Here is a 27,124-nt window from a genome sequence, read left to right as displayed (position 1 = left end):
TAATATACCACAAGATTTTCTAATAACAATTATGCAATTATCTCAAGATAATGCATATATATATATAATCATCACAACAACAGTATACGGGTAGAAAACTTGCATGAGCGATCAGGGGTGGTAATAGGTCTGGTGTGAGTCTGGTAACCTATAAACAACATATAATCCGAAATTAATCCACGGTCGCTTAAGAAACTAGACTTTATCCAATTAGACCCTAACGTTCGCTTTTATGCTTAACAATTTACATTAGTCGCTCGTGTACCCTCGACTCCACCATTTTTATAAAATTAAACGTTAAACGTTTTAAGGCGACTCTTTCGTGAGTAATCTACCAACTGACTAATCAACCTTACATAATTGTTTCGTAATCCAATTAGTCTTTTAAGGGCCTTAAACAAGGTCTCAATGTTATGCGAGGGGTAAGGGTTCGTTCGCCAAAGACCGTTACTTAAAATGGTCGTTTCTCCAAAATCATAAATCGGATCTAAGTGATCCACATACCAAAACAAAGTTTACAACGTGATCTAGCTAAAAATGGAAAATTTATAGTTTAGAAGTGAGTTTTCTGCTCCGAATGCTAAGCACAAACATTCTATATGTAAACGGACATTACGACGACTTTTTTAACAAGTTTTCCAAATTTTTACTACTCTAAATCCACACTAAACCATCAACAATGACCAGTACACCGAGATTTCACTTAAACAACACTAACTCAGTCTACACTCTCAAGATTATCAACTCATTCAACCATCAACATAAATCCCTTAATCATAATCATTCCGAATCAATCACAACTAACTAACAAACATAGATCATGCTTCTCATTCACTAATCCAACCATAAAACTCATTAAACTCAAATTAAAAGCTAGGGTTTCAAAGTTTATACCTTCCTTGGTGTGTAAGAGTGGCTAATAAGCTTGGTATGATCCTTGTATAGCCTTACTTGCTTAATCTATCCAAGAAAATAAGATCAAGAAAATGAGTTCTTGAAAAACACTATTCATCATCACTTTTGATGATTTATAGAAAAATATTGATAATGAATCTAAGGATCAAAATTGTATGAAGTATATATCTAATCATCAAGAAGCTTAGTTAATTACCTTGCTAAATAAAAAGGAGTGGAGCTTGAGTTTGCAATTTTCTTCCTTGTTTTCTTTAATGGAGCCGAGAGCAAATAAGGGAGAAAGGAAAATAAACGATTCTTTTTTTGCCTTTTGATTAATTGTTTGGTGATTTTATGCTTTGGTTAAGTTAACCTTGGCTTAATCAAGCTTACTTTGTATGGCCACAAATCAAACAAGCGAAAATATCTCCTCTTTTGATGACATATCCTCCCTATGTCACTTTGTTGCCACTTGTCAAACTCTTATGGCTTGATGATATCATCTTGCTCTAATCCTCTTGATTAATACTTAATTATTTGGTTAATCTCTTTGTTATTTCTATAAGCTTGATCGTCGGTCGCTTATTTATTTTACGGTTCGCTTAACTCTCGTTCTCGTTATTCGTTTTAGGGATCATATCTGGGATCTTATTACTTGGGCCTCCCTAAACCTTTCTTAATATTTTATATTCCTTTATGATCCTCTCTAATAATCCTTGAATTAAAATCCTTTTAATCATGTTACCTTATACTATATTTTTTGGTATCTGTGGATTTTCGGGGAAAGTCAAAGTTTCCGGATTTGAATTCTGACAATCTTTACATATACTCATTTATATTACGAAGTACTTATATGATCTCAGAATATCCATAAAAGAACTTATATATAGTGTGGCATGAAAATTTTTATCAATCAGCAATTTTAGAAAAAATTACTATTCATAAGTATCATAAAAATTCCAAAAATTTGGGGTTATTACAGTCTCCCCTCCTTAAAAGGATTCCGTCCCGGAATCAGATAGAAAAAAACGGGGGTACTTTTCTAGCATTGCGCTATCTGGTTCACAAGTTGATTCCTCCACATTATAATTCTGCCACAGTACTCTGGCTAGCTTGATCACTTTGTTCCGAAACACCTGCTTCTTTCGATCTATGGTCCTCACTGGTTGGTCCACATAAGTCAGGCCTGGTTACATGTCCACGTGCTCGTTTTCCACTATGTGCCTGGCGTCCCGATGATACTTCCTTAACATGGAAATATGGAATACATTATGAACTTGTTGTAGGTTCGGGGGTAGGTCTAGCTCGTAAGCTAACTTCCCAATACGTCTTAGTATCTCAAAAGGTCCAATGTATCTTGGGATTAGCTTTCCTTTCTTTCCGAATCTCATCAATCCCTTCCAAGGGGATACCTTTAACAGTACTAGGTCTCCTACTTCATACTCCTTGTCCTTTCGGGATAAATAGGCACACTTTTTCTGTCGGTCTTGGGTTGCTATCAGCCGTCCTCTGGTTAGATCCACTATATCCTTGGTTCTCTGGACCACTTCGGGCCCGAGCATCTTGTGCTCTCCAACCTCATCTCAGTATAAGGGAGATTGGCACCTTCTTCCGTACAGGGCCTCATAAGGCGGCATTCCGATGTTGGAATGAAAGCTATTGTTGTAAGAAAACTCGATCAATGGAAAATGATCATCCCAACTTCCTTTAAAGTATATTGCATAGACTTTCAATATATCTTCGAGCATCTGGATGGTCCTTTCACTTTTCCCGTCCGTCTGGGGATGCTAAGCGGTACTCATGTGTAGTTTGGTTCCCGCACACTCCTGAAAGCTCCTCTAAAATCTGGAGTTAAATCTAGGGTCTCGATCTGAGACAATGGATGCTGAAACTCCATGCCTCGTCACTATTTCCTTAAGGTAAATGTCCACCAGTCTATCGACCGTGTATCTCTCATTAATTGTAATAAAGTGAGCTGACTTTGTTAGTCGGTCTATAATTACCCATATGGTGTCATGATTGGCTTTGGTTCTCGGCGAGCCTACAACAAAATCCATGGCTATCTGTTCCCATTTCCACTCGGGAATCTCCAGTGTTCATAAAAGTTCACCGGGTCTCTGGTGTTCTACCTTTACTGTAACGCCCTCCAAACCCGGGTCAGAAGTTTGGGGCTCACAACACACACACAACATATAAACCTGTATATAAAATATTATATGCATTGACCCTTCTTTTCACAACCATGGATCGCAAAAGGTTCAAGTATGAAAATAAGCCACAACCTTATCTTTTATTACATTGTACCAAAACCCAACTAGTTCAACTTACAACTGATAATGATATCGTTCTTACAATCTTGCATAAATCATTTACGATATAAAGCTCCTGCTAGCTCGATCCAACTAAACCTCAAATCTGAGCTCGCACACTGGACTGGGAATCCTCGTTACCAACAATTTCCTTTTCAACTGTTGAAAACATAAAAAGTTTGCAAGAGTGAGCTAACTAGCTCATCAAGTCATAATAGCAATAACCGAGATTAAATAATAATCAATTGAAATGATTAAGAAGAATCAAGTTTCTGAATAAGCAATGATTAGAATTGGATATTCACTTTTTTTTTAAATCAAGGTTAGGATGCATATCAGTCACACACTAGCTCCGAGCAAGGCTCCCAGCTTTGCTCTATATACTGGATCCAAGGCACGCATTGGCCTATTATGACCATGAATCTGGTCCGACCATGAATCTGGTCCATATTTATAAAACCATCCAATTCTAAAACAATTCAATATGATAACCAATGTAATTCAATAAGCTGAAATATAAACAACATTTATCTTGAAGCATAGGGTGATTCACAATACCATGAAGGTATAACAAGGAATTCAAAAAGATTGGCTTTCAATCAAAGGAAGAATCAGAAAGTAGAAGACCAAGGGTTCAAGGGTTACAAGGATTGGTCTTCTGTTAAACAAGGAATAAGGGTTGGTATGTCAAGCAATTCAATATCAGAAATCAGTATGTGGTAGATATGTATTTGAGGAGTAGTATCTTATGCGTCCGGCTCGCATCTGAGAATTCAATAATAATGGTTTATGAATAATAAGGCTTATGGCTCAATATCAATCAGAATCAGGGTTCAAGGTTGAATAGTTCAAAGCGCTTGCAATATAAAACAAGAGTTATTTTGAATAATAGCAACATGTTATGAGAGAGTTTGAAAATATTTGCACTATATCTTGAAGAAAGGTTCAGAAGTACTTGCCTTATCACCAATGATTTTCAATTTTACTTGTACCCATCTAACATTTTTACTTTTCCATCAGTTTCCTTCTTTTTCTATGCCTTGCTTCTATTCATCGATCACTTGCTTTCTTTTTCTACACCTCAGTTCTATTTACTGATAACTGGCTTTCCTTTTTATGCCTCGCTTACTCTGCTAGGCATCACAAGTATCTATTAATACTCAATCTCATATCATTCTAATCGTCACATAGACATCATAAGCTTTTATCTACCCTTCGTTTTACCCAAATCTGATTTACGGATTGAAAGTTATGGATAAAACAGTCAAACAATGCACCTACAGTCATATTATGCATCAACCAGATCACATATAACATGTAGCACGTAAGATATTCAATTCAAATAATTTTTCAAAGAAGATTCGAGGTTAAAATGATACGAATTTTTGAACATTTTTTCAGAATTTAAACGGGACTTCGAATCATTTTATAATTAAATAATAGAATTCGAACACTCAAATATGGCTTTAAAATAATTTTATAATAATTATCGAGCCTTGAAAATAATTTAAAATAATATTTTAACACTCGAAACTATTTTTCGGAATTTTTAAATCAAAAATAAATAATTAAATCTAATTATTATATCAATTAAAATTAATTAATAACTAATTAAGTTAATTAATCAATTAACATTTAAATTAATTGACTAATTAAATAATTAATTAAATAAATAATTTAGATTTAATTTCAATTTAAAAATAATTTTTTAGAATTAAATATTGATTTTTAGAATTTAAAATGAATTTTTAAAAATCAAAATAGAATTTTTAAATAATTTTTAAATAAAAAAAATTCAGAAACAGAAATTAGATTTTGCAAATGGGTTTCAGGGGATCAAAATCGGGTTTTGACAATCAGGTAAACGGGTCGGTAACCGGGTCGAGACGAACCGCCGGTTTCTGGGATGAACCCAGTTTCTGGTGGCCGTCGCCGGACTCCGACGACCTTAATTCACCTGCAAACCGCGATCTTTTGCATCGTTTCCTGTCATGAATTCATTTCTCAATGTTCTGGTATCCAAAATCACCATCCAACATCATAAACAATAACTGGAACAAGAAACCCGGCGAGTTCGACCATGAACTCCGGCGATTTTTAATTCGATCGATTAGAACAACCCAGGAACCGTTTGGTACTTCCAGATATATAAATCGATTACAAATTTCATTAGGAACATGATGAAATCATCAAAAACAGCTAATAACCCCATGGCAGAAATGCCCAATTCTTGATTAAGAACATTCAAACATTCAAACCCTAATTTCAGTTTTCCAGAATCAAACACACTTTTCTACATATTATTGAACTCTATTCTTGACATATAATATACCAAATTGACCTGAAAATTATCATCTACACGATGGAATCATCAAATCATATCAACAATATTAGAACAAATTTTCATAATTTAATCTTTAATAAATTCGAAATAAAACAATTAAATAAGAAAAATACCTTGATTCTTGCAAAAAACAGATGGTGGATTCAGAAAGAGGTTTTCGAGAGCTTCTTTTTAATATATTGCACGCCCGAATCGGAGTTCGATAACGTCTCCGTTTGTGCGATTAATTTTCAAGAACACGGTATTAATCGGAGTTCGATAACGTCTCCGTTGAAGTCAGACGATTCCCGGCTTTATAAAATAATTTTGTAATTATTCAGAAAATAATTAATAAATTCATAAATCAATATAAAATCATATAATACTCCAAAAATTACCAGAAAAATTTCACAATTATATATATTTTATTCTGGACATAATAAAATTAATATACCTATACTTTATCACATATAAACATCCACTTATCAACACCAATCATCAGATAATTCACCAAAAAAATCACATAATAATCACATAATAATTATTTATTGATAAAAATAATTATACGCTATATCCCGGATATTACATTTACTCTCTGGCAAGTCAAACATTTGCTTACCCATTCTGCTACGTCTCTTTTTATGTTGGGCACCAGTAATATTCCTTTAAATCCCTATACAACTTGGTGCTCCCCGGGTGAATGGAATACCTTGAACTATGACTTTCATCTAAAATCTCATCCTTAAGCTCTTGAACATTTGGAACCCAAATCCCGTAGGAATACCTCATTATTCCCTTATCATCTCTCTCGGTATGGATCTCTTCTCCAGTCATTGACTCTCTGCCTTCATTCATCACTTTTTCTTTGAAAAATATGATCTTTTTCAATAACTCGGGTTGCATTGCAATCTCAAACAGGTTTTTGGTATCGGCTCCGGTTACCTTCACTTCTATTTCCATTTTCTCGAAATCTCTTATCAACTCTTCCGAAGACATTATCATCTTGAGTCTTTCCTTCCTACTAAGGGCGTCAACCACCATGTTGGCTTTCCCTGGATGATAGAGAATCTCACAATTATAATCCTTGATTAGCTCTAACCACCTCCTCTGGCGAATGTTGAGCTCTTTCTTCATAAAAATGTACTTGAGGCTCTTATGGTCTATGAAGATCTCGCACTTCTCTCCATACAAGTAGTGCCTCCAAATCTTTAAGGCAAAAACTATTGCTGCAAGCTCAAGATCATGGGTAGGATATTGAATTTCGTATTCCTTCAGTTGTCTCGATGCGTACGCGATTACCTTATCGTGCTGCATAAGCACACACCCTAATCCCTTGTGCAATGCGTCACTATATATCACAAAATCTCCCTTTCCGTCCGATAACGCCAACACAGGGGCCGTCGCTGTAGCGACTGGGAATTTTGCGATGTGATTAAATGAATAAAGTATAATTCTGTGGTGTAATTATAAATTATGTGATTAAATAAAGGGTTAAAAAATTTTGTTGGTTAATTATCTTTATAGTATATTAGTAACTGGAAACTTAAAATGACGCGTTCCAGTTTGATGATTCAGCTTAGGGGATAAGCTGTGTTGTCGGGCCGTCAGGTAGAACGGGACCCGTTTTAAAAGAGATATAAAGTATTTAAATGTGAACTATGTGTTGTTATATGAAATGGAAATTTTTAAGTAAGTGTTATATTCCAGTGACGTGTCAGTTGGTATAAAGGATTGATTGTGAAGCGTAATTGAAACGCTCAGCGTCGGGCCGTCAAGCAGGACGCGACCCGTTACGCGAAAAGGGGAAATAATAATAATAATAAAAAGGGAAATTTGTGATCAAATATCATCAAAATAGTCCTAAAGACTTTATAAAAATGATAGATGGATTTATTTAGTGATCGGTGTATTTTAAAATGATTTTATCGAGTTATAATTCTATTTTGAGCGCAATCTTGTAAAATCCGTAATAAATAAACCGTACGCTCAAAAATTATTTTAAAAATATGGTTGAAAATCTAATTTCGAGATCTATGTTCAAAAATTATTATTCATTTCATTTTCATCTTTTCCGAGAGAGATACTCATTAATTAAATTCATTTTTGGAAAAGAATAAAAGAGAATTCAGAAATATAATTACCCAATTACTAAAATACCCCTCCATGGTAGTATATAAATCCTACCCACCTCCTTTATTTCTCTTCCTCACCCCCGAACTCTCTCTCTCTCTCTCTCTGTACTCTCTCTCTCTCTCTCTGTACTCTCTCTTTCTTCAATATGTCCTTTGTTATTCATCATTTTTCGATTATAAGACCATGGTTATATGAGATTTTGCTTCTTCTATTCAGATATATAGATGCATGTTGCTATCTCCAAAGTTTTTGAAAAATCCAAAGTTGGATTTTGGTGGCTTTGGTTTGGTTTTTATGAAAACAAAAGGGTTTTGATTTTCAAATGATATGGAATAATGATATGTGTTTGCATGTGTATCTTTGTTGTAGAAATTGGTGTTTTAAGGTTGGAAACCCCAGAGTGGGGGCACCACCTTGAAGCCACCGCCACCGGTGATGAACTCCGGTGAACCGGTGGTGAGTGATGATGTTATAACTGAGCTCTAATATCCTTAAACTAATTTTTGGTATTTGCATGTGGTGTTTTACTTAAAACCCAGGTTTTTCATTTCAAAAGTTAATAAGTTGATTTTTGGACTTATAAATGATTGTATATAAGAATTGGAAAAGTATACTGATTTGTGGATTATAAACATTAATTTATACATGCATGTTGTATTTTGATGATTGTAAGTAGTTGTTATTAGAAACCATGATATAGATAGATAAATTGATGGATTAAAGATCTAATTGATGTTTGCATGTGATATTTTTTGGAAATTCGAATAGTATAATTCGATTTTATAGGAAATTAGGATGAATTATATGCTCAAAGTGTTGCTTCTATGTTTTTTATGAGTTATAATACTGAATTGAAGTTAGATTGGGATAAAATAATGGTCGCATGTAAGTTATGGTGTTGTATTTGGCAAGATTAGGATTTAAAAGAATCGTTTGATTTCTCACTCGTGTTTTGTGTTATAGACGAATGGTTTATAGGTATAAAAGTAATTGATTTGATCCTAAGATTTCACTAAGTGAATGCATGTGAGATTTCGAAGAATTATTTGGTTTATTTGTTGTTTTGGTTCGAATTATGGGAAATAAAAGGAAGGATTGAGTCGTCTTGATATAAGATTGTATAATTGATATTATAGATCAAAGTATAGAGTTTGGATGTAAGGATCGTATGCTATGTGTTATGGTTGCGTCACAATATGTGATTCGATGACTATTTGACTTGAAGTATACTAGTATATGGTATAAACGTGCTTTGTGATTATGATTGAGTATATATACTCTTAGGATATTGCGATAAGGGGTAATTGTTAAACGTTCCGGGAACATCGAGTGGGAATCTATTATTCCTTAACAATACAACAAGAATTACAGAAGGGGGGTTGAATGTAATTCTGGCTACTTTTTCAAGATTTTAAAACTGTTCTAACTGAATATAGATAAGTGTTTGATTTGCACAGTGCAGAATGAAAGGATTATATAAATCAAAATACAGAGTAATAAAAACACAAGATTTTAAAACTTTCTGGTGGATTTGAATGTATCCACCAGATATATATATATATCAGCTTGAGAACTCTGTGTAGTTAAAAATGCGCACAACTACTTTACAAGAAGAACAAACAAACTACAGAGAGATTCTTGACAAATACAGCTTTTTCTATCTCTCTTTTAAATGTGTTTGCTTAGTTGAATGTTCTACTAGCTACACTTGGTTTATATATCACCAAGTTTACATGACAATAAGACAAGATAATAAAACAAACATATCTAGTCTAATTCCATGCTGCTTTACAACTCTATTCCAGCATCTTTGAATATCTTCACAATTGCATAGAAATGGTAATGCTTCTTTGTTCTCAAATTCCTGCTTAACAGGATGCCACATTCCTTTTGCAAATACCCAATGCATGTGACTGTGTTGTCATTGTCAATAGATATTTGAATTTGATCATCTGTCGGGTACATGTTTGTCATCCGTCGGGTAGCTTTGTTGATCATCCGTCGGGTAGCTATTTGTCACTAGACTCTATTTCACTTATACAGAATTACAAGACATCTCATATTTACAATTAATCAACCTATTCTGCATATCTGCTTGTAGTCAACATGACTCATATGCTCCTACAGAATTTACAAAGTTATTTACAGAAATGTGCTACAGATCTTATTATTACATAAGCTACCCGGTGGATGTCAATTTGTCATCCGTCGGGACTATATTAAATCATCCGTCGGGACTATAATTATGCATCCGTCGAGTGCTACAAAATTCACTAAGTTAAATCTACTAAGGTGTTTTGTTTAATTTGTCATCAAGTTCACAACATATTCCTAACAATCTCCCCCAATTTATGTCTACTGGAATTGTAGCCATAAATTAAGAGAAACTTGATGATAAAAAACACCCTAAAAACACAGAATGAAAAATAGTAGATAAAACTGATAAGTTCTACAAGGTTTTACTGAAAATTGAACAAAGCAAAGTGTACAAAGAAGTTGCTCATAATCATCATCAAGGTGCTCCTCTAGCCTGAGCAGATAAATCTATCATCAAGGGCTCCCCTTGGCTTCCCACCCTCACACCCTCACTTTCACCATCTAAGGTGGGACTCCTCTCACTCACTTTTTCCAGACCTGAAGAAATGGTCTGCATTTGTTCACTCATATTCTCTCCTTTTGCCTGGGAGCAACCCAGCCTCTCACTCAGTTCACTCCCTTCCCTCAGTCCTAAGAGTGATTATACTACTACTAAGTCCTCTGCACTTGTGATAATTAAAGAAATTTGAAGTTGTGCAGAGACTCCCGACAGATGAGGAATATCCATCGGGGTAGGAGTTTGACTAGCCAACGGATGAATGCTGTTAGGCACATCCGTCGGGATATAATCACTACTCATCGGGATATAATCACTACTCGACGGATGAATGATATCCACCGGGATAGAAGAAATGAATGAGTTTAGAGTGGAACCTATTGTAGACTCTGTGCAGATTGATGAAAATTTAGGCACAGATGTCTCAATAGACTCAGGAAGAATTGGCAAGTGAGCCAACAAATCATCTAAAAGATGATGCTCACTTGCTTGGATTTTTGGCTTCTCCAAGAGAGTTAGAGATGGAGAATTTGGAAGTGATGTATTGATCATGTCAACATCCAGTGAGTGTGTGGGTGAATTTGGTGTTTCAGGTGCTTCAATTATTAAAGATTTTGGCTGTGACTCCACATTTATTGGAGGCACATTAATCTGACTTTGAGAAGGTACAGTGACTGGGTCTTTAGCACCAGTTTGCACTGTGTATGTTCCCTGTGCATCCCCAAGGAATTTTTGATCTTTTCTTTCTAGCATAAGTCTGTGGTGAACTAGTGTCCCTAACCCTCTTGGCCTGTACTCCTGGTTGGGAGCTTGTTTCAATAGTAAGATCCTTTTGGGAGGATAAAACTAGAAGTGAGCTAATTTCCTTATTAACAACCATTGTTTGTTGGTAAATTGTGGTGTGGCTAGGCTTAGGTACACTCATCTCACCAGCCTTATCCTTAGGGTTTCTTTGATTTTCACCTTGTCCCTCACCTTGATTACTCACCTTCACACTCCCCTCTTTGTGTTTAGTAGATTTTGTAATTGGTTTCTTTTGAGAGAAACCAGAGGGGGCTTTATTAGCTTTGGATTTTGAAATTGTTGGTTTGGTAGATTGGGTAGGCATCTGTTGGGTCATTGACACAGATGCCATAGCTACACTAGAAGGCAAAGAAATATGTGAGTTTGGAAGAGTGGTGACAGTAGTGCTTACCTCACTTACCTGAGGTCCCTCCATGATTGGAAAGTAATGGAGTGGCACCTCTTTATGGTGACTTGCCCTGTTGAGATCAACAATGACTCTCTGTTAGGCATAAAACACGCGCTAAAATTTACGCAAGTATACACGTTCGCAAGTAGTATAAGATATAAATCAGATTCGTTCCCACAGAGACTGGTTTAGGTTAAGTTCAATTTATGCACCTATGCAACAATGTATGGTTATCGCTCAATGCTAAGACAAATAACAAATTGGGTTTTGATTAAACTAAGAGATTAAACTAAATAACATTAACTATGAGAATTGAGGTTGAATTACTAAATATGACAAACATGGGATTCTAACTTCATTACTACTTCATTCAATAGCCTTATTGTTCTTAACCTTAGCATGTAATGGTGATGACACTAATCAGATAACACGAAACTAGTAAACACCAACTTTCGTTATACGAATAACCTACTACCAAGCATCCATAAAAGAGATAGAAGTTGAATAGACACCAATTATGCTTAGTCCTTATATGTCTATAATAATTGAAAATATAACGGTTTAATGCGCAAGTTATCTATCTTGATTACATTGGGCAAGTAAGATGGTAAAAATTACCTACGAATCATGCATAACAAATACATGAACCTATGCTAGCATGGCAAGTTCTAAATCTGTATATTCACTGTCGCTTCAATAAAGATTAACACGCTATCTTATATGTTAGCTACGCAATAAGACGAATAAGCACAACCAAAACTAGGATATCAATCAATCACCACACACCAATATTATCGAACGGATTAATTATTAAAATCCATAAATAAATCCGCTAGAATCCCATGATAACGATTAGCCCATAATTGAACTCATCGTCACCATGGGTTCCAATGAAAGCATGGTATAAACAAGGTCATAATAAACTGAATAATAATCAAAGTACGAATAAAAAAATCTAGGTTCAACAAGAATGAAAACGAGCATCCAAAGTTACAACTAATTCAAAGAATCACAAGTTGAAAACGAGATCTTCTTTTTCAGAGTTGTTTTGTGCTTCTAGGTCTTCTCCTTGATCTCCCAACAAACAAGTATGATCATGATCTAGATCAAAAGCAACCCTATAAGACTTTGTGAAAATATATGTTTATGGCATGCAAATCAATTCATTAAGACTTAAACATCCCTCTATTCGTCATCACCACACTCAAATCAACATCAACTTATCAAATATCATAGTTCATCTTAAGGGATCATGCTAAATATGCATGCAAATGCAACTATATGAAATCACATAAAAATAAACAAATATATCCTATATGAAATATCATGCAAAAATATGAATGAACTACAACTAAACCAGCAATATGAATCTATATGGACACACACACACTACTAATCATTACATTATCACCCCCAAACTTAAAAGCCTTAGGTCACTAGGCACAAAGTCCCCTAAGAACTTAATAACTCGAGTATTACAGAGCTCACTCTTGATCAATTATGCATACTTTTTTTTTCAATAATTTCTGAATGAGTGCGTTTCGCTCCATCTCATTTAACCCTAGACTACTCATAAAAATATGAGCCAACTACTAGCCATTTGACGCCTAGCCTTACAACAACTAGCAATGAAATCCAAGCTTTTCTCCATTTTAAAAATCAGTGTTCTTTTTGTCATTACGAGAATACCAAAAATTCAAAATAGAACCAAGTGATTAAATCTCAACAACAAACAAGTACGATCAAAAGCAACCCTATAAGACTTTGTGAAAATATTTGTTTATGGCATGCAAATCAATTCATTAAGACTTAAACATCCCTCTATTCGTCATCACCACACTCAAATCAACATCAACTTATCAAATATCATAGTTCATCTTAAAGGATCATGCTAAATATGCATGCAAATGCAACTATATGAAATCACATAAAAATAAACAAATATATCCTATATGAAAAATTATGCAAAAATATGAATGAACTACAACTAAACCTGCAATATGAATCTATATGGACACACAAACTACTAATCATTACATTATCACCCCCAAACTTAAAATTGTCAATGTCCTCATTGAAGGTAATAATAAGGATTTCGAGCATACCTAATTAGCGGGAGAGTCACACCTAATTAGCGGGAGAGTCACCCTCGCCGGGTGGAGGATCAGGTGGGTAATCAACCTCGCCACTAGTGTCTCGAACAACATTACCGAAAGCGTGTGTCAAATTTTCAGCAAAATATCGGTGGATGACATGCATGGCTTCCATACCCCTAGTCAATCTTCTATACTGTGCATCACCAACACCAGTCCTATCAACTACCTGTTGCACATGAGAAGAACCCTCTATAGGCATGGGAATATCCGTCCAGCCACTCTCTACATCATCAAAAATATATCCCAACCCCTTATCATGGGGTGCACCTAAGAATGAATAACTCAAGTGATCTTGCATTCGGTTGAGCTCAAGTGTGGGAGCTTCTTGAATAAATGGTTTAAAACGCTCCTGAGAAATTTTCAGCTCTATTAACCCAAGAGAATCGAATGGCATATCTAACTTTCTCTTCCACAGAGGTGCATTCAAATCCTGCAATTGCTCTGCTTCTTCTTTATCTTCAATAACTGATTCCCCTATAAGGATCTCTCTAAGGTCTCTGACTTTGGCTATTGTTCAAGTTTCGAATTCACGACAGAGTCTACCCACTCTACTTTAAAGCACTCCTCTTTAGCTGTGGGTAACTTTATTGCCTTGAACACATTAAAAGTGACCTTTTGATCGTGAACATTCATCGTAAGCTCTCCTTTTTGCACATCGATCATAGTTCGGCCAGTAGCTAAGAATGGTCTCCCCAAGATGATGGGAATCTTCTTATCTTCCTCGAAATCAAGAATTACAAAGTCAGCAGGGAAGATGGGTTATCCACCTTGACCAAGACATCCTCCACTATATCTCATGGATGAGCGATGAAACGGTTAGCTAGTTGCAATGACATGTATGTTGGTTTCGGATCAGAAAGACCAAGCTTCTTGAAGATAGATAAGGGCATCAGATTGATGCTAGCTCCTAAATCACATAAACACTTGTCGAATGACAAGTTTCTGATGGTGCAAGGAATAGTGAAGCTTCCAGGATCTTTAAGCTTTGGAGGCAACTTTTATTACAGCATAACACTGCATTCCTCCGTAAGAGTAACGGTCTCTAAGTCATCGAGCTTCACTTTCTGAGAGAGAATACCTTTCATAAACCTCGCATAGCTAGGCATCTGTTTAAGAGCTTCAGTGAAAGGTATGTTGATATGAAGTTTCTTGAACACCTCCAAAAACTTCTCAAACTGCTTATCTAGCTTTTTCTTCTGCAGCCTCTTAGGAAAAGGAGGTGGATGATAGATCTGTTTCTCCCCTGTATTACCCTCAGGAGGAGTGTGTTCTACAGTAGTCTTCCTTGGTTCCACCTCTATTTCCTTATGCACTTCTTCTTCAGCCACAACTGCATTTTCTGAAACTTGAGATTTTTCAGGCTCTTCGTCTTGCTGAATTTGGGGGCTTGCGACCTTTCCAGACCTTAAGGTGATGGCGTTCACCTGTTCTTCAACTTCCCTCTTTCCTGGATTTATTTCTGTATCACTAGGAAGCGTTTCTAGTGGTCGATTTAATAAGGCATTAGCAATTTGCCCTATTTGGTTCTCCAGAGTCTTGATAGAAACATCCTGACTTTGGCATATAAGAGCCTGATTTTTTCACATAAGCCGCAACTTCTCCAATTCATATTTTTCATTCGAAGATAGACATGCACCAAAAGTTTGTTGTTTTGGTGTAATTTATTGCTGAAAACCAGGAGGGTTGAATAGCTTATTTCCAAACTGCTGAACGGCTGTTGCATCACATTCTGATTGTTGCTCCAGCTGAAGTTAGGATGATTCCAGTTGTCAGGATGATAAGTGTCTGGAACTGGTTGTTGCGATCTCAGAAAGTTGCTGACATACTGAGTTGAGTCACTAGATATAGTGCATTGCTCCGTCACATGCGGACCTATACACAACTCACAAACACTAATTATCTGTTTAACACCATAGTTAGCCAGAGAATTGATCTTCATAGACAATGCCTTTAGTTGAGCAGCGATAGCCGTAACTGTATCCACTTCAAGAACTCCTACTACCTTGCCCTGTGGACATCTCTGGGTTGGATACTGATACTCATTAGCAACCATCAGTTCAATTAGATCATAAGCTTCATCATAACTCTTTGCCCATAATGCTCCGCCTGATGCTGAATCGAGCATGAGTCTGGACTGTGCTCCCAAACCATTATAAAAATAGTTGATGATCATCCAATCAGGAATTCCATGATGAGGACACTTCATAAGAATCTCCTTGTAGCACTCCCAAGCTTCACATTGAGATTCTTTCGAATGCTGCACAAATTGAGTAATAGCATTTCTGATTGCGACTGTCTTTGCCATAGGGAAGAATTTAGTGAGAAACTTTTGAGCAAGATCTTCCCAAGTAGTAATCGAACCAGCTGGTAGAGAGTGTAACCAACTCTTAGCCTTTTCCCTCAGAGAGAATGGAAACAGTCTAAGCTTCACAGCATCTTCAGAAACACCGTTGAACTTGAAGGTGTCGCAAATCTCAATGAAATCCCTAATATGCATATTGGGATCTTCAGTTGGAGAACCCCCAAACTGGATTGAATTATGCACCCATTGAATTATACCAGGCTTGATCTCAAAGGTATTAGCTGTGATAGCTGGCCGGACAGTGCTAGATTGAATGTCATTGATCTTGGGTTGAGAAAAATCCATCAAGGCTTTCGTTCGTGCTGCTGGATCTCCCATTGTACTGAGTACCTGAAACACAAACAAATAAATCGTGAGAGTAAAAGAGTCTGAGTCAGTGAACTTTAACGACCACTGATGATAAGCACATAAACTAAAAATTAACACCGAGTCCCCGGCAGCGGCGCCAAAAACTTGTTAGGCACAAAACACGCGCTAAAATTCACGCAAGTATACGCATTCACAAGTAGTATAAGATATAAATCAGATTCGTTCCCACAGAGACTGGTTTAGGTTAATTTCAATTTATGCACCTATGCAACAATATATGGTTATCGCTAAATGCTAAGACAAATAAAAAATTGGGTTTTAATTAAAGTAAGAGATTAAACTAAATAACATTAACTAAGAGAATTGAGGTTGAATTACTATATATGACAAACATGGGATTCTAACTTCATTACTACTTCATTCAATAGCCTTATTGTTCTTAAACTTAGCATGTAATGATGATGACACTAATCAGATAACATGAAAGTAGTAAACGCCAACTTTCGTTGTACGAATACCCCACTACCAAGCATCCACAAAAGAGATAGAAGTTGAATAGACACCAATTATGCTTAGTCCATATATGTCTATAATAATTGAAAACATAACGGTTTAATGCGCAAGTTATCTATCTTGATTACATAGGGCAAGTAAGATGGTAAAAATTACCTACGAATCATGCATAACAAATACATGAACCTATGCTAGCATGACAAGTTCTAAACCTCTATATTCACTATCGCTTCAGTAAGGATTAACACGCTATCTTATATATTAGCTATGCACATAAGACGAATAAGCACAACCAATACTAGGATATAAATTAATCACCACACACCAAGATTATTGAAACAAATTAATTATTAAAATCCATATATAAATCTGCTAGAATCCCATGATAACGATTAGCCCATAATTGAACTCATCGTCACCATGGGTTCCAATGAAAGCATGGTATAAACAAGGTCTTAATAAACTGAATAATAATCAAAGTACGAATAAAAAAAATCTAGGTTCAACAAGAATGAAAACGAGCATCCAAAGTTACAACTAATTCAAAGAATCACAAGTTGAAAACAAGATCTTCTTTTTCGGAGTTGTTTTGTACTTCTAGGTCTTCTCCTTGATCTCCCAATCTTCCCGGATGATGAAAACCTTTTTTTTAAGTATATATAAGCCCATATTAGACCTGGACCCTTAAAATCGTCAAATTCCACTCAAAAAAGGCTTTTCAGCGAAATCAACCGCGTATCAGCACGCGGGCGCTGGCACCAGCAGGCGGGCGCCTGCTAGCACGCGGTCGCCTGGCACCAGCAGGCGGGCGCCTGCAGCCTTTCTGGAAAATTCTGATGAATCTTATTTTGCCCATAACTTGAGTTCTACTCGTCAGAATTAGGCGATTCAACTGTCCACGCGAAGCTAACGAGATTCTCTACAACTTAACAATGGCCTTGGCTTCTAAATATGATCACTTTTCATCATATTTCCTTTAAAAACTCCTTTCTTCATTTAACTGATACCTGAAATGTAATAACACAAAAACATATCAAAATACCAACAACTTGAGTCCAAAACACCAATTTAAGCTTGTAATAAAGCATTCCAAGTGGATATAAAATCAACTTATCACACCCCCAAACTTGAATCGATGCTTGTCCTCAAGCATAAAGAGACTCAAAACTACAAAACAAACCTAATGCATGAATGCAACTACGTGAATGCAACTAAATGATAATGCAATCGATCCCCTAAGAATAACCATAACCAAATGAATAAGCCAATGCCTCGAAGAATGTAATGACTTAAAATAGAGTTCGAATAAATCCCACAAACCAACTCACAAACTAGAAACGTGCGTGTGTGGAATGCTTAACAGATATCTCTTAATACTAGATCAATAACCATAACTTATCTATCATCAAAACAATCAAAAGCTTATAAACAGAATAGATAATAAACGTATTATGACTCACAACACCTCCTTTCTACTAGAGTTATACAAGGATTCACACTATTATTGAACACATAACAAAAATGCTTATTTGACCGTGCAATGAATGAGGTCCCAAAAGACTTTTGCAATAATACCCATGTAACGAGCGTTAGGTTAGCGGATCCCAGACTATAAAAGCCTTAGGTCACTACGCACAAAGTCCCCTAAGAACTTAATAACTCGAGTATTACAGAGCTCACTCTTGATCAATTATGCATACTTTTTTTTCAATAATTTCTGAATGAGTGCGTTTCGCTCCATCTCATTCAACCCTAGACTACTCATAAAAATATGAGCCAACTACTAGCCATTTGACGCCTAGCCTTACAACAACTAGCAATGAAATCCAAGATTTTCTCCTGTTTAAAAATCAGTGTTCTTTTTGTCATTACGAGAATACCAAAAATTCAAAATAGAACCAAGTGATTAAATCTCGACAACAAACAAGTATGATCATGATCTAGATCAAAAGCAACCCTTTAAGACTTTGTGAAAATATTTGTTTATGGCATGCAAATCAATTCATTAAGACTTAAACATCCTTCTATTCATCATCACCACACTCAAATCAACATCAACTTATCAAATATCATAGTTCATCTTAAGGGATCATGCTAAATGCAACTATATAAAATCACATAAAAATAAACAAATATATCCTATATGAAAAATCATGCAAAAATATGAATGAACTACAACTAAATCTGCAATATGAATCTATATGGACACACACACACACACTACTAATCATTACATTATCACCCCCAAACTTAAAAGCCTTAGGTCACTAGGCACAAAGTCCCCTAAGAACTTAATAACTCGAGTATTACAGAGCTCACTCTTGATCAATTATGCATACTTTTTTTTTCAATAATTTCTGAATGAGTGCGTTTCGCTCCATCTCATTCAACCCTAGACTACTCATAAAATATGAGCCAACTACTAGCCATTTGACTCCTAGCCTTACAACAACTAGCAATGAAATCCAAGCTTTTCTCCAATTTAAAAATCAGTGTTCTTTTTGTCATTACGAGAATACCAAAAATTTAAAATAGAACCAAGTGATTAAATCTCAACAACAAACAAGTATGATCATGATCTAGATCAAAAGCAACCCTATAAGACTTTGTAAAAATATTTGTTTATGGCATGCAAATCAATTCATTAAGACTTAAACATCTCTCTATTCGTCATCACCACACTCAAATCAACATCAACTTATCAAATATCATAGTTCATCTTAAGGGATCATGCTAAATATGCATGTAAATGCAACTATATGAAATCACATAAAAATAAACAAATATATCCTATATGAAAAATTATGCAAAAATATGAATGAACTACAACTAAACCTGCAATATGAATCTATATGGACACACACACTACTAATCATTACATTATCACCCCCAAACTTAAAATTGTCAATGTCCTCATTGAAGGTAATAATAAGGATTTCAGGCATACCTAATTTGCGGGAGAGTCACACCTAATTAGCGGGAGAGTCACCCTCGCCGGGTGGAGGATCAGGTGGTTAATCAACCTCGCCACTAGTGTCTCGAACAACATTACCAAAAGCGTGTATTAAATCTTCAGCAAAATATCGGTGGATGACATGCATGGCTTCCATACCCCTAGTCAATCTTCTATACTGTGCATCACCAACACCAGTCCTATCAACTACCTGTTGCATATGAGAAGAACCCTCTATAGGCATGGGAATATCCGTCCAGCCACTCTCTACATCATCAAAAATATATCCCAACCCCTTATCATGGGGTTCACCTAAGAATGAATAACTCAAGTGATCTGGCATTCAGTTGAGCTCAAGTGTGGGAGCTTCTTGAATAAATGGTTTAAAACGCTCCTGAGAAATTTTCAGCTCTACTAACCCAAGAGAATCGAATGGCATATCTAACTTTCTCTTCCATGGAGGTGCATTCAAATCCTGCAATTGCTCTGCTTCTTCTTTATCTTCAATAACTGATTCCCCTATAAGGATCTCTCTAAGGTCTCTGACTTTGGCTATTGTTCAAGTTTCGAATTCACGAAATCTTCTTATCTTCCTCGAAATCAAGAATTATAAAGTCAGCAGGGAAGATGGGTTTATCCACCTTGACCAAGACATCCTCCACTATATCTCATGGATGAGCGATGGAACGGTTAGCTAGTTGCAATGACATGTATGTTGGTTTCGGATCAGAAAGACCAAGCTTCTTGAAGATAGATAAGGGCATCAGATTGATGCTAGCTCCTAAATCACATAAACACTTGTCGAATGACAAGTTTTCGATGGTGCAAGGAATAGTGAAGCTTCCAGGATCTTTAAGCTTTGGAGGCAACTTTTGTTACAACATAACACTGCATTCCTCCGTAAGAGTAACGGTCTCTAAGTCATCGAGCTTCACTTTCTGAGAGAGAATACCTTTCATAAACCTCGCATAGCTAGGCATCTGTTCAAGAGCTTCAGTGAAAGGTATGTTGATATGAAGTTTCTTGAACACCTCCAAAAACTTCTCAAACTGCTTATCTAGATTTTTCTTCTGCAGCCTCTTAGGAAAAGGAGGTGGAGGATAAATCTGTTACTCCCCTGTATTACCCTCAGGAGGAGTGTGTTCCACAGTAGTCTTCCTTGGTTCCACCTCTATTTCCTTCTGCACTTCTTCTTCAGCCACAACTGCATTTTCTGAAACTTGAGATTTTTCAGGCTCTTCGTCTTGCTGAATTTGGGGGCTTGCGACCTTTCCAGACCTCAAGGTGATGGCGTTCACCTGTTCTTCAACTTCCCTCTTTCCTGGATTTGTTTCTGTATCACTAGGAAGCATTTCTAGTGGTCGATTTAATAAGGCATTAGCAATTTGCCCTATTTGGTTCTCCAGAGTCTTGATAGAAACATCCTGACTTTGGCATATAAGAGCCTGATTTTTGCACATAAGGCACAACTCCTCCAATTCATATTTTTCATTCGAAGATAAACATGCACCAAGAGTTTGTTGTTTTGGTGTAATTTATTGCTGAAAACCAGGAGGGTTGAATAGCTTATTTCCAAACTGCTGAACGGCTGTTGCATCACATTCTGATTGTTGCTCCAGCTGAAGTTAGGATGATTCCAGTTGTCAGGATGATAAGTGTCTGGAACTGGTTGCTGCGATCTCTGAAAGTTGCTCACATACTGAGCTGAGTCACTAGATATAGTGCATTGCTCCGTCACATGCGGACCTACACTCAGCTCATAAACACTAATTATATGTTTAACACCATAGTTAGCCAGAGAATCGATCTTCATAGACAATGCCTTTAGTTGAGCAGCGATAGCCGTAGCTGTATCCACTTCAAGAACTCCCACTACCTTGCCTCATGGACATCTCTAGGTTGGATACTGATACTCATTAGCAACCATCAGTTCAATTAGATCATAAGCTTCATCATAGCTCTTTGCCCATAATGCTCCGCCTGATGCTGCATCGAGCATGAGTCTGGACTGTGCTCCCAAACCATTATAAAAATAGTTGATGATCATCCAATCAGGAATTCCATGATGTAGACACTTCATAAGCATCTCTTTGTAGCACTCCCAAGCTTCACATTGAGATTCTTCCGAATGCTGCATAAATTGAGTAATAGCATTTCTGATTGCGGCTGTCTTTGCCATAGGGAAGAATTTAGTGAGAAATTTTTGAGCAAGATCTTCCCAAGTAGTAATCGAACCAGCTGGTAGAGAGTGTAACCAACTCTTAGCCTTTTCCCTCAGAGAGAATGGGAACAGTCTAAGCTTCACAACATCTTCAGAAACACCGTTGAACTTGAAGGTGTCGCAGATCTCAATGAAATCCCTAATATGCATATTGGGATCTTCAGTTGGAGAACCCCCAAACTGGATTGAATTATGCACCCATTGAATTATGCCAGGCTTGATCTCAAAGGTATTATCTGTGATAGCTGGCCGGACAGTGCTAGATTGAATGTCATTGATCTTGGGTTGAGAAAAATCCATCAAGGCTTTCGTTCGTGCTGCTGGATCTCCCATTGTACTGAGTACCTGAAACACAAACAAATAAACCGTGAGAGTAAAAGAGTCCGAGTCAGTGAACTTTAACGACCACTGATGATAAGCACATAAACTAAAAATTAACACCGAGTCCCCGGCAGCGGCGCCAAAAACTTGTTAGGCACAAAACACGCGCTAAAATTCACGCAAGTATACATATTCGCAAGTAGTATAAGATATAAATCAGATTCGTTCCCACAGAGACTGGTTTAGGTTAATTTCAATTTATGCACCTATGCAACAATATATGGTTATCGCTAAATGCTAAGACAAATAAAAAATTGGGTTTTGATTAAAGTAAGAGATTAAATAAATAATATTAACTAAGAGAATTGAGGTTGAATTACTATATATGACAAACATGGGATTCTAACTTCATTACTACTTCATTCAATAGCCTTATTGTTCTTAACCTTAGCATGGAATGGTGATGACACTAATCAGATAACATGAAAGTAGTAAATGCCAACTTTCGTTGTATGAATACCCCACTACCAAGCATCCACAAAAGAGATAGAAGTTGAATAGTCACCAATTATGCTTAGTCCTTATATGTCTATAATAATTGAAAACATAACGGTTTAATGCGCAAGTTATCTATCTTGATTACATAGGGCAAGTAAGATGGTAAAAATTACCTACGAATCATGCATAACAAATACATGAACCTATGCTAGCATGGCAAGTTCTAAACCTCTATATTCACTTTCGCTTCAACAGAGATTAACACGCTATCTTATATGTTAGCTATGCACATAAGATGAATAAGCACAACCAATAATAGGATATAAATTAATCACCACACACCAAGATTATTGAAACAAATTAATTATTAAAATCCATATATAAATCCGCTAGAATCCCATGATAACGATTAGCCCATAATTGAACTCATCATCACCATGGGTTCCAATGAAAGCATGGTATAAACAAGGTCTTAATAAACTGAATGATAATTAAAGTACGAATAAAAAAAATCTAGGTTCAATAAGAATGAAAATGAGCATCCAAAGTTATAACTAATTCAAAGAATCACAAGTTGAAAACAAGATCTTCTTTTTCAAAGTTGTTTTGTGCTTCTAGGTCTTCTCCTTGATCTCCCAATCTTCCCGGATGATGAAAACCTTTTTTTAAGTATATATAAGCCCATATTGGACCCGGACCCTTAAAATCGTCAAATTTCACTCAAAAAAGGCTTTTTCAGTGAAATCAGCCGCGTATCAGCACGCGGGCGCCTGGCACCAGTAGGCGGGCGCCTGCAGCCTCTCTGGAAAATTCTGATGAATCTTATTTTGCCCATAACTTGAGTTCTACTCGTCAGAATTAGGCGATTCAACTGTCCACGCGAAGCTAACGAGATTCTCTACAACTTGAAAATGGAATTCGATTCCCAATTTAATCACTTTTCATCATATTTCCTTTAAAAGCTCCTTTCTTCATTTAAATAATACCTGAAATGCAATAACATAAAAACACATTAAAATACCAACAACTTGAGTCCAAAACACCAATTTAAGCTTGTAATAAAGCGTTCCACGTGGATATAAAATCCACTTATCACTCTCCTTTCTTGAACCCAACAATTTAGCTTGTGGGTTGGGTTCTCAACATCACTATTCTCAATAAGATGGTTAGCAAGCATCATAAAGAATCTAGCATAATAGACACTTTTACCTCTCTTATTAAGTTTTCCTAACTTATAACCTAACTCAAACAAGACCAAGTCACTGAAATTAAAGTACTTATCAGTAAGTAGCATGTAAAGCATGTTAAGCATGAAGATGTTAACAGAATCAAAATTGGTAATTTTACCAGAAAATACTTTAGACACAGATAGATCCATTCCTTTCTAAGACCTAACCTCCTAATTTCAATTAACTTAGAAGTAGGAAGTGCATAGCCCATAGAATCTAGCATGTTAACTAAATCAGTGTCTGTGTGTGGAACATTAGTAGTATTATCTGGAATTCTAAAGAATGCTTTGACAATGTCACTGTTAATACAAAACTGCTTACCTTTGAGAGTGAAAGTTATGGTCTTGTCAGTAGAGTTATACACGGCAGTTGTCCATATCTCCTCCATAACTTTACAGTAAATTGTGGGTGATTCCAGCATAGCATAACTGAGTTTACAGCTTTTAACAAAATCCATCATCTTGTGCAAGTCTCCAGACTGAGGAATCTCCTTATTCACAAGTGCTGCAAAGTTGTTCTTTTCATAGATATATCCAGATTGAGACATGATTTTGACTACTGGTGTCATTGTTAGAGAATGAGAAATTTGCAGAGAGAATATTTGCTTTGGAGAAGAAAGGAAGTTAGAGCAATTGAATTGAGAATGATAAAAGAGTAGAATAAAAATGAATTTTGCTTTTATACTATCTCAGAAATAAACTGACAAAAATAATAAAGTGACCAATCAAAATAGACCAAAATAGCCGTTTAAAAATAAATAAACTGTAAAAATTCTGTCACTTATCCGTTGTGTTGTGCTTACAAACTGTAAGTATACTCGATTAATAATGTTCAGAGTTTTAACGGCTAAGATTGAGACAATTCGACGGATGAGGATAAATCAATTATCCGTCGAGTTATAAAATACTCCATAAAAATAATTGATTTTATTAACAAACAATATACCTACGTATGATCAAACTCGATGGATAATGAGCATCCGTCGGGAGGTAAATTTTGACTTACCCAAAATTTCATCCAAAGCTGAAAAATCAATTAATTTTCTGGCTTCATTATAACTTGTAAAAATATCTGAAATGATTCAAGAATAATTAAGCATACCTAACTCACTTACCAACCTTAAAAAGGTGGATTCATCAAGTGGCTTGGTAAAGATATCTGCAAGCTGCTTTTCACTTGGAACAAAATGAAGTTCCAAAGTACCATTCATCACATGTTCCCTAATGAAGTGGTACTTGATGTCTATATGCTTTGTTCTTGAATGCTGTACTGGATTTTCAATGATGGCAATTTCACTTGTGTTATCATGGAAAATGGGAATTCTATCCACTTGTAGACCATAGTCCAACAATTGGTTTTTCATCCACAAAATATGTGCACAGCAACTTTCAGCAACAATATATTCAGCTTCAACTGTAGAAGTAGAAACTAAATTTTTCTTTTTACTGAACCAGGATACAAGCTTGTTCCCTAGAAATTGACAGGTTTCTGTTGTACTTTTTCTGTCTATTTTACAACTGCATAATCTGCATCTGAATAACCAGTTAGATCAAAACCAGAATCTCTAGGGTACCAAATGCCAAGTTTTGGTGTTCCCTTGAGATATCTGAAAATTCTCTTTATAGCTACTAAGTGACATTCTCTAGGATCAGCCTGAAATCTAGCACAAAGACAAGTAGCAAACATTATATCTGGCCTACTAGCTGTTAAGTACAGAAGTGAGCCAATCATGCCCCTGTAGCTCGAAATATCCACAGACTTTTCAGCAGTGTTTAATTCAAGCTTAGTTGCAGTGGCCATGGGAGTTTTTGCAGATGTGCAATCCATTAGATCAAACTTCTTTAAAAGATCATGAATACATTTAGTTTGACTAATGAATATTCCATCACTAACTTGCTTAACTTATAAAACAAGAAAATATGTTAGTTCTCCCATCATGCTCATTTCATACTTACTTTGCATCAATTTGGAATTTTTTTTGCAAAGTTTTTCATCTGTAGAGCCAAATATAATATCATCAACATAAATTTGAACAAGGATACTAGAGCCATTAACATTTCTAAAGAATAAAGTTTTATCAACAGTACCTTTTGTGAAGTGATTTTCCAAAAGAAACTTTGATAAAGTGTCATACCAGGCTCTAGGTGCTTGCTTCAGTCCATAAAGTGCTTTCAAAAGATAGAAGACATATTCTGGAAAATTTGGATCTTCAAAACCTGGAGGTTGACTGACATAGACTTCCTCCTCCAAATCTCCATTCAGAAAAGCACTTTTAACATCCATTTGATAGACCTTAAAATTGGCATGGGCTGCATAGGCTAAGAAAATTCTGATGGTTTCAAGTCTTGCAACACGAGCAAAGGTTTCATAAAAATCTATTTCTTCTTATTGGCAGTAGCCCTTAGCAACCAATCTAGCTTTGTTCCTGATCACTATGCCATTTTCATCCATCTTGTTTCTGAATAGCCACTTGGTATCAATTGGATTCATTCCTTTAGGTTTGGGTACCAGCTTCCATACCTTGTTCCTTTCAAATTGGTTTAGCTCATCCTGCATAGCTAAAATCCAATCAGGATCCAACAAAGCTTCTTCTACCTTCTTTGGTTATTCCTTAAATAGGAAACTGCTATATAGACATTCTTCTTGAGTTGCTCTCCTTGTTTGAACTCTAGAAGATGCATCACCAATGATGAGCTCAAATGGGTGATCTTTAGTCCATTTTCTTTGTTGAGGTAGATTAGCTCTAGATGAAGAGGCCTCATTGTTGTCTTGATGTGTGACTGAGTTTTGATTATGAGAAACTCCCCCTGAATTTGTGAATCTTTGATTTGAGAAAAGGGAACTTTCTGTAAGTGATCTGTTCTGACTTTCAGCTTCTCTTAAAGTTCCGACGGATGATGCACTTTGTGTCCCGACGGATGAAGCTGATTGTCTCCCGACGGATAAGGCAGATTGTCTCCCGACGGATGATTGCAGCTCGACAGATGTTGAATTGTGTGCTTCATTAGTTTTAGATTTTTCTGCATTATCCTTATTCACTGTTGCTTGATCACTTTCATCATTATTGTCATCACTAACCATCTCTACATTATCAAACTTTAGGCTTTCATGGTAATCT

The 27,124-nt window shown here is 36.1% G+C and overlaps 2 non-coding genes across 2 annotated transcripts; both read left to right on the top strand.

Moving 5' to 3' along the window:
* The first annotated feature begins 15,783 nt into the window (after positions 1–15,783).
* On the top strand, positions 15,784–15,890 carry LOC141723039 (small nucleolar RNA R71). The gene has a single exon (XR_012576032.1). It is a non-coding gene; the product is annotated as a small nucleolar RNA R71 (small nucleolar RNA).
* A 5,904-nt stretch (positions 15,891–21,794) lies between these two features.
* LOC141722005 (small nucleolar RNA R71) lies at positions 21,795–21,901 on the top strand. Its single transcript, XR_012575043.1, has one exon. It is a non-coding gene; the product is annotated as a small nucleolar RNA R71 (small nucleolar RNA).
* The last annotated feature ends 5,223 nt before the right edge of the window (positions 21,902–27,124 follow it).

The sequence above is a fragment of the Apium graveolens genome, chromosome 4 (genome assembly GCF_009905375.1).
Source record: "Apium graveolens cultivar Ventura chromosome 4, ASM990537v1, whole genome shotgun sequence".
Classification (NCBI taxonomy): domain Eukaryota; kingdom Viridiplantae; phylum Streptophyta; class Magnoliopsida; order Apiales; family Apiaceae; genus Apium; species Apium graveolens.
Note: the sequence above shows the minus strand (reverse complement) of the source record. Positions and strands in the feature narration are given on the sequence as shown.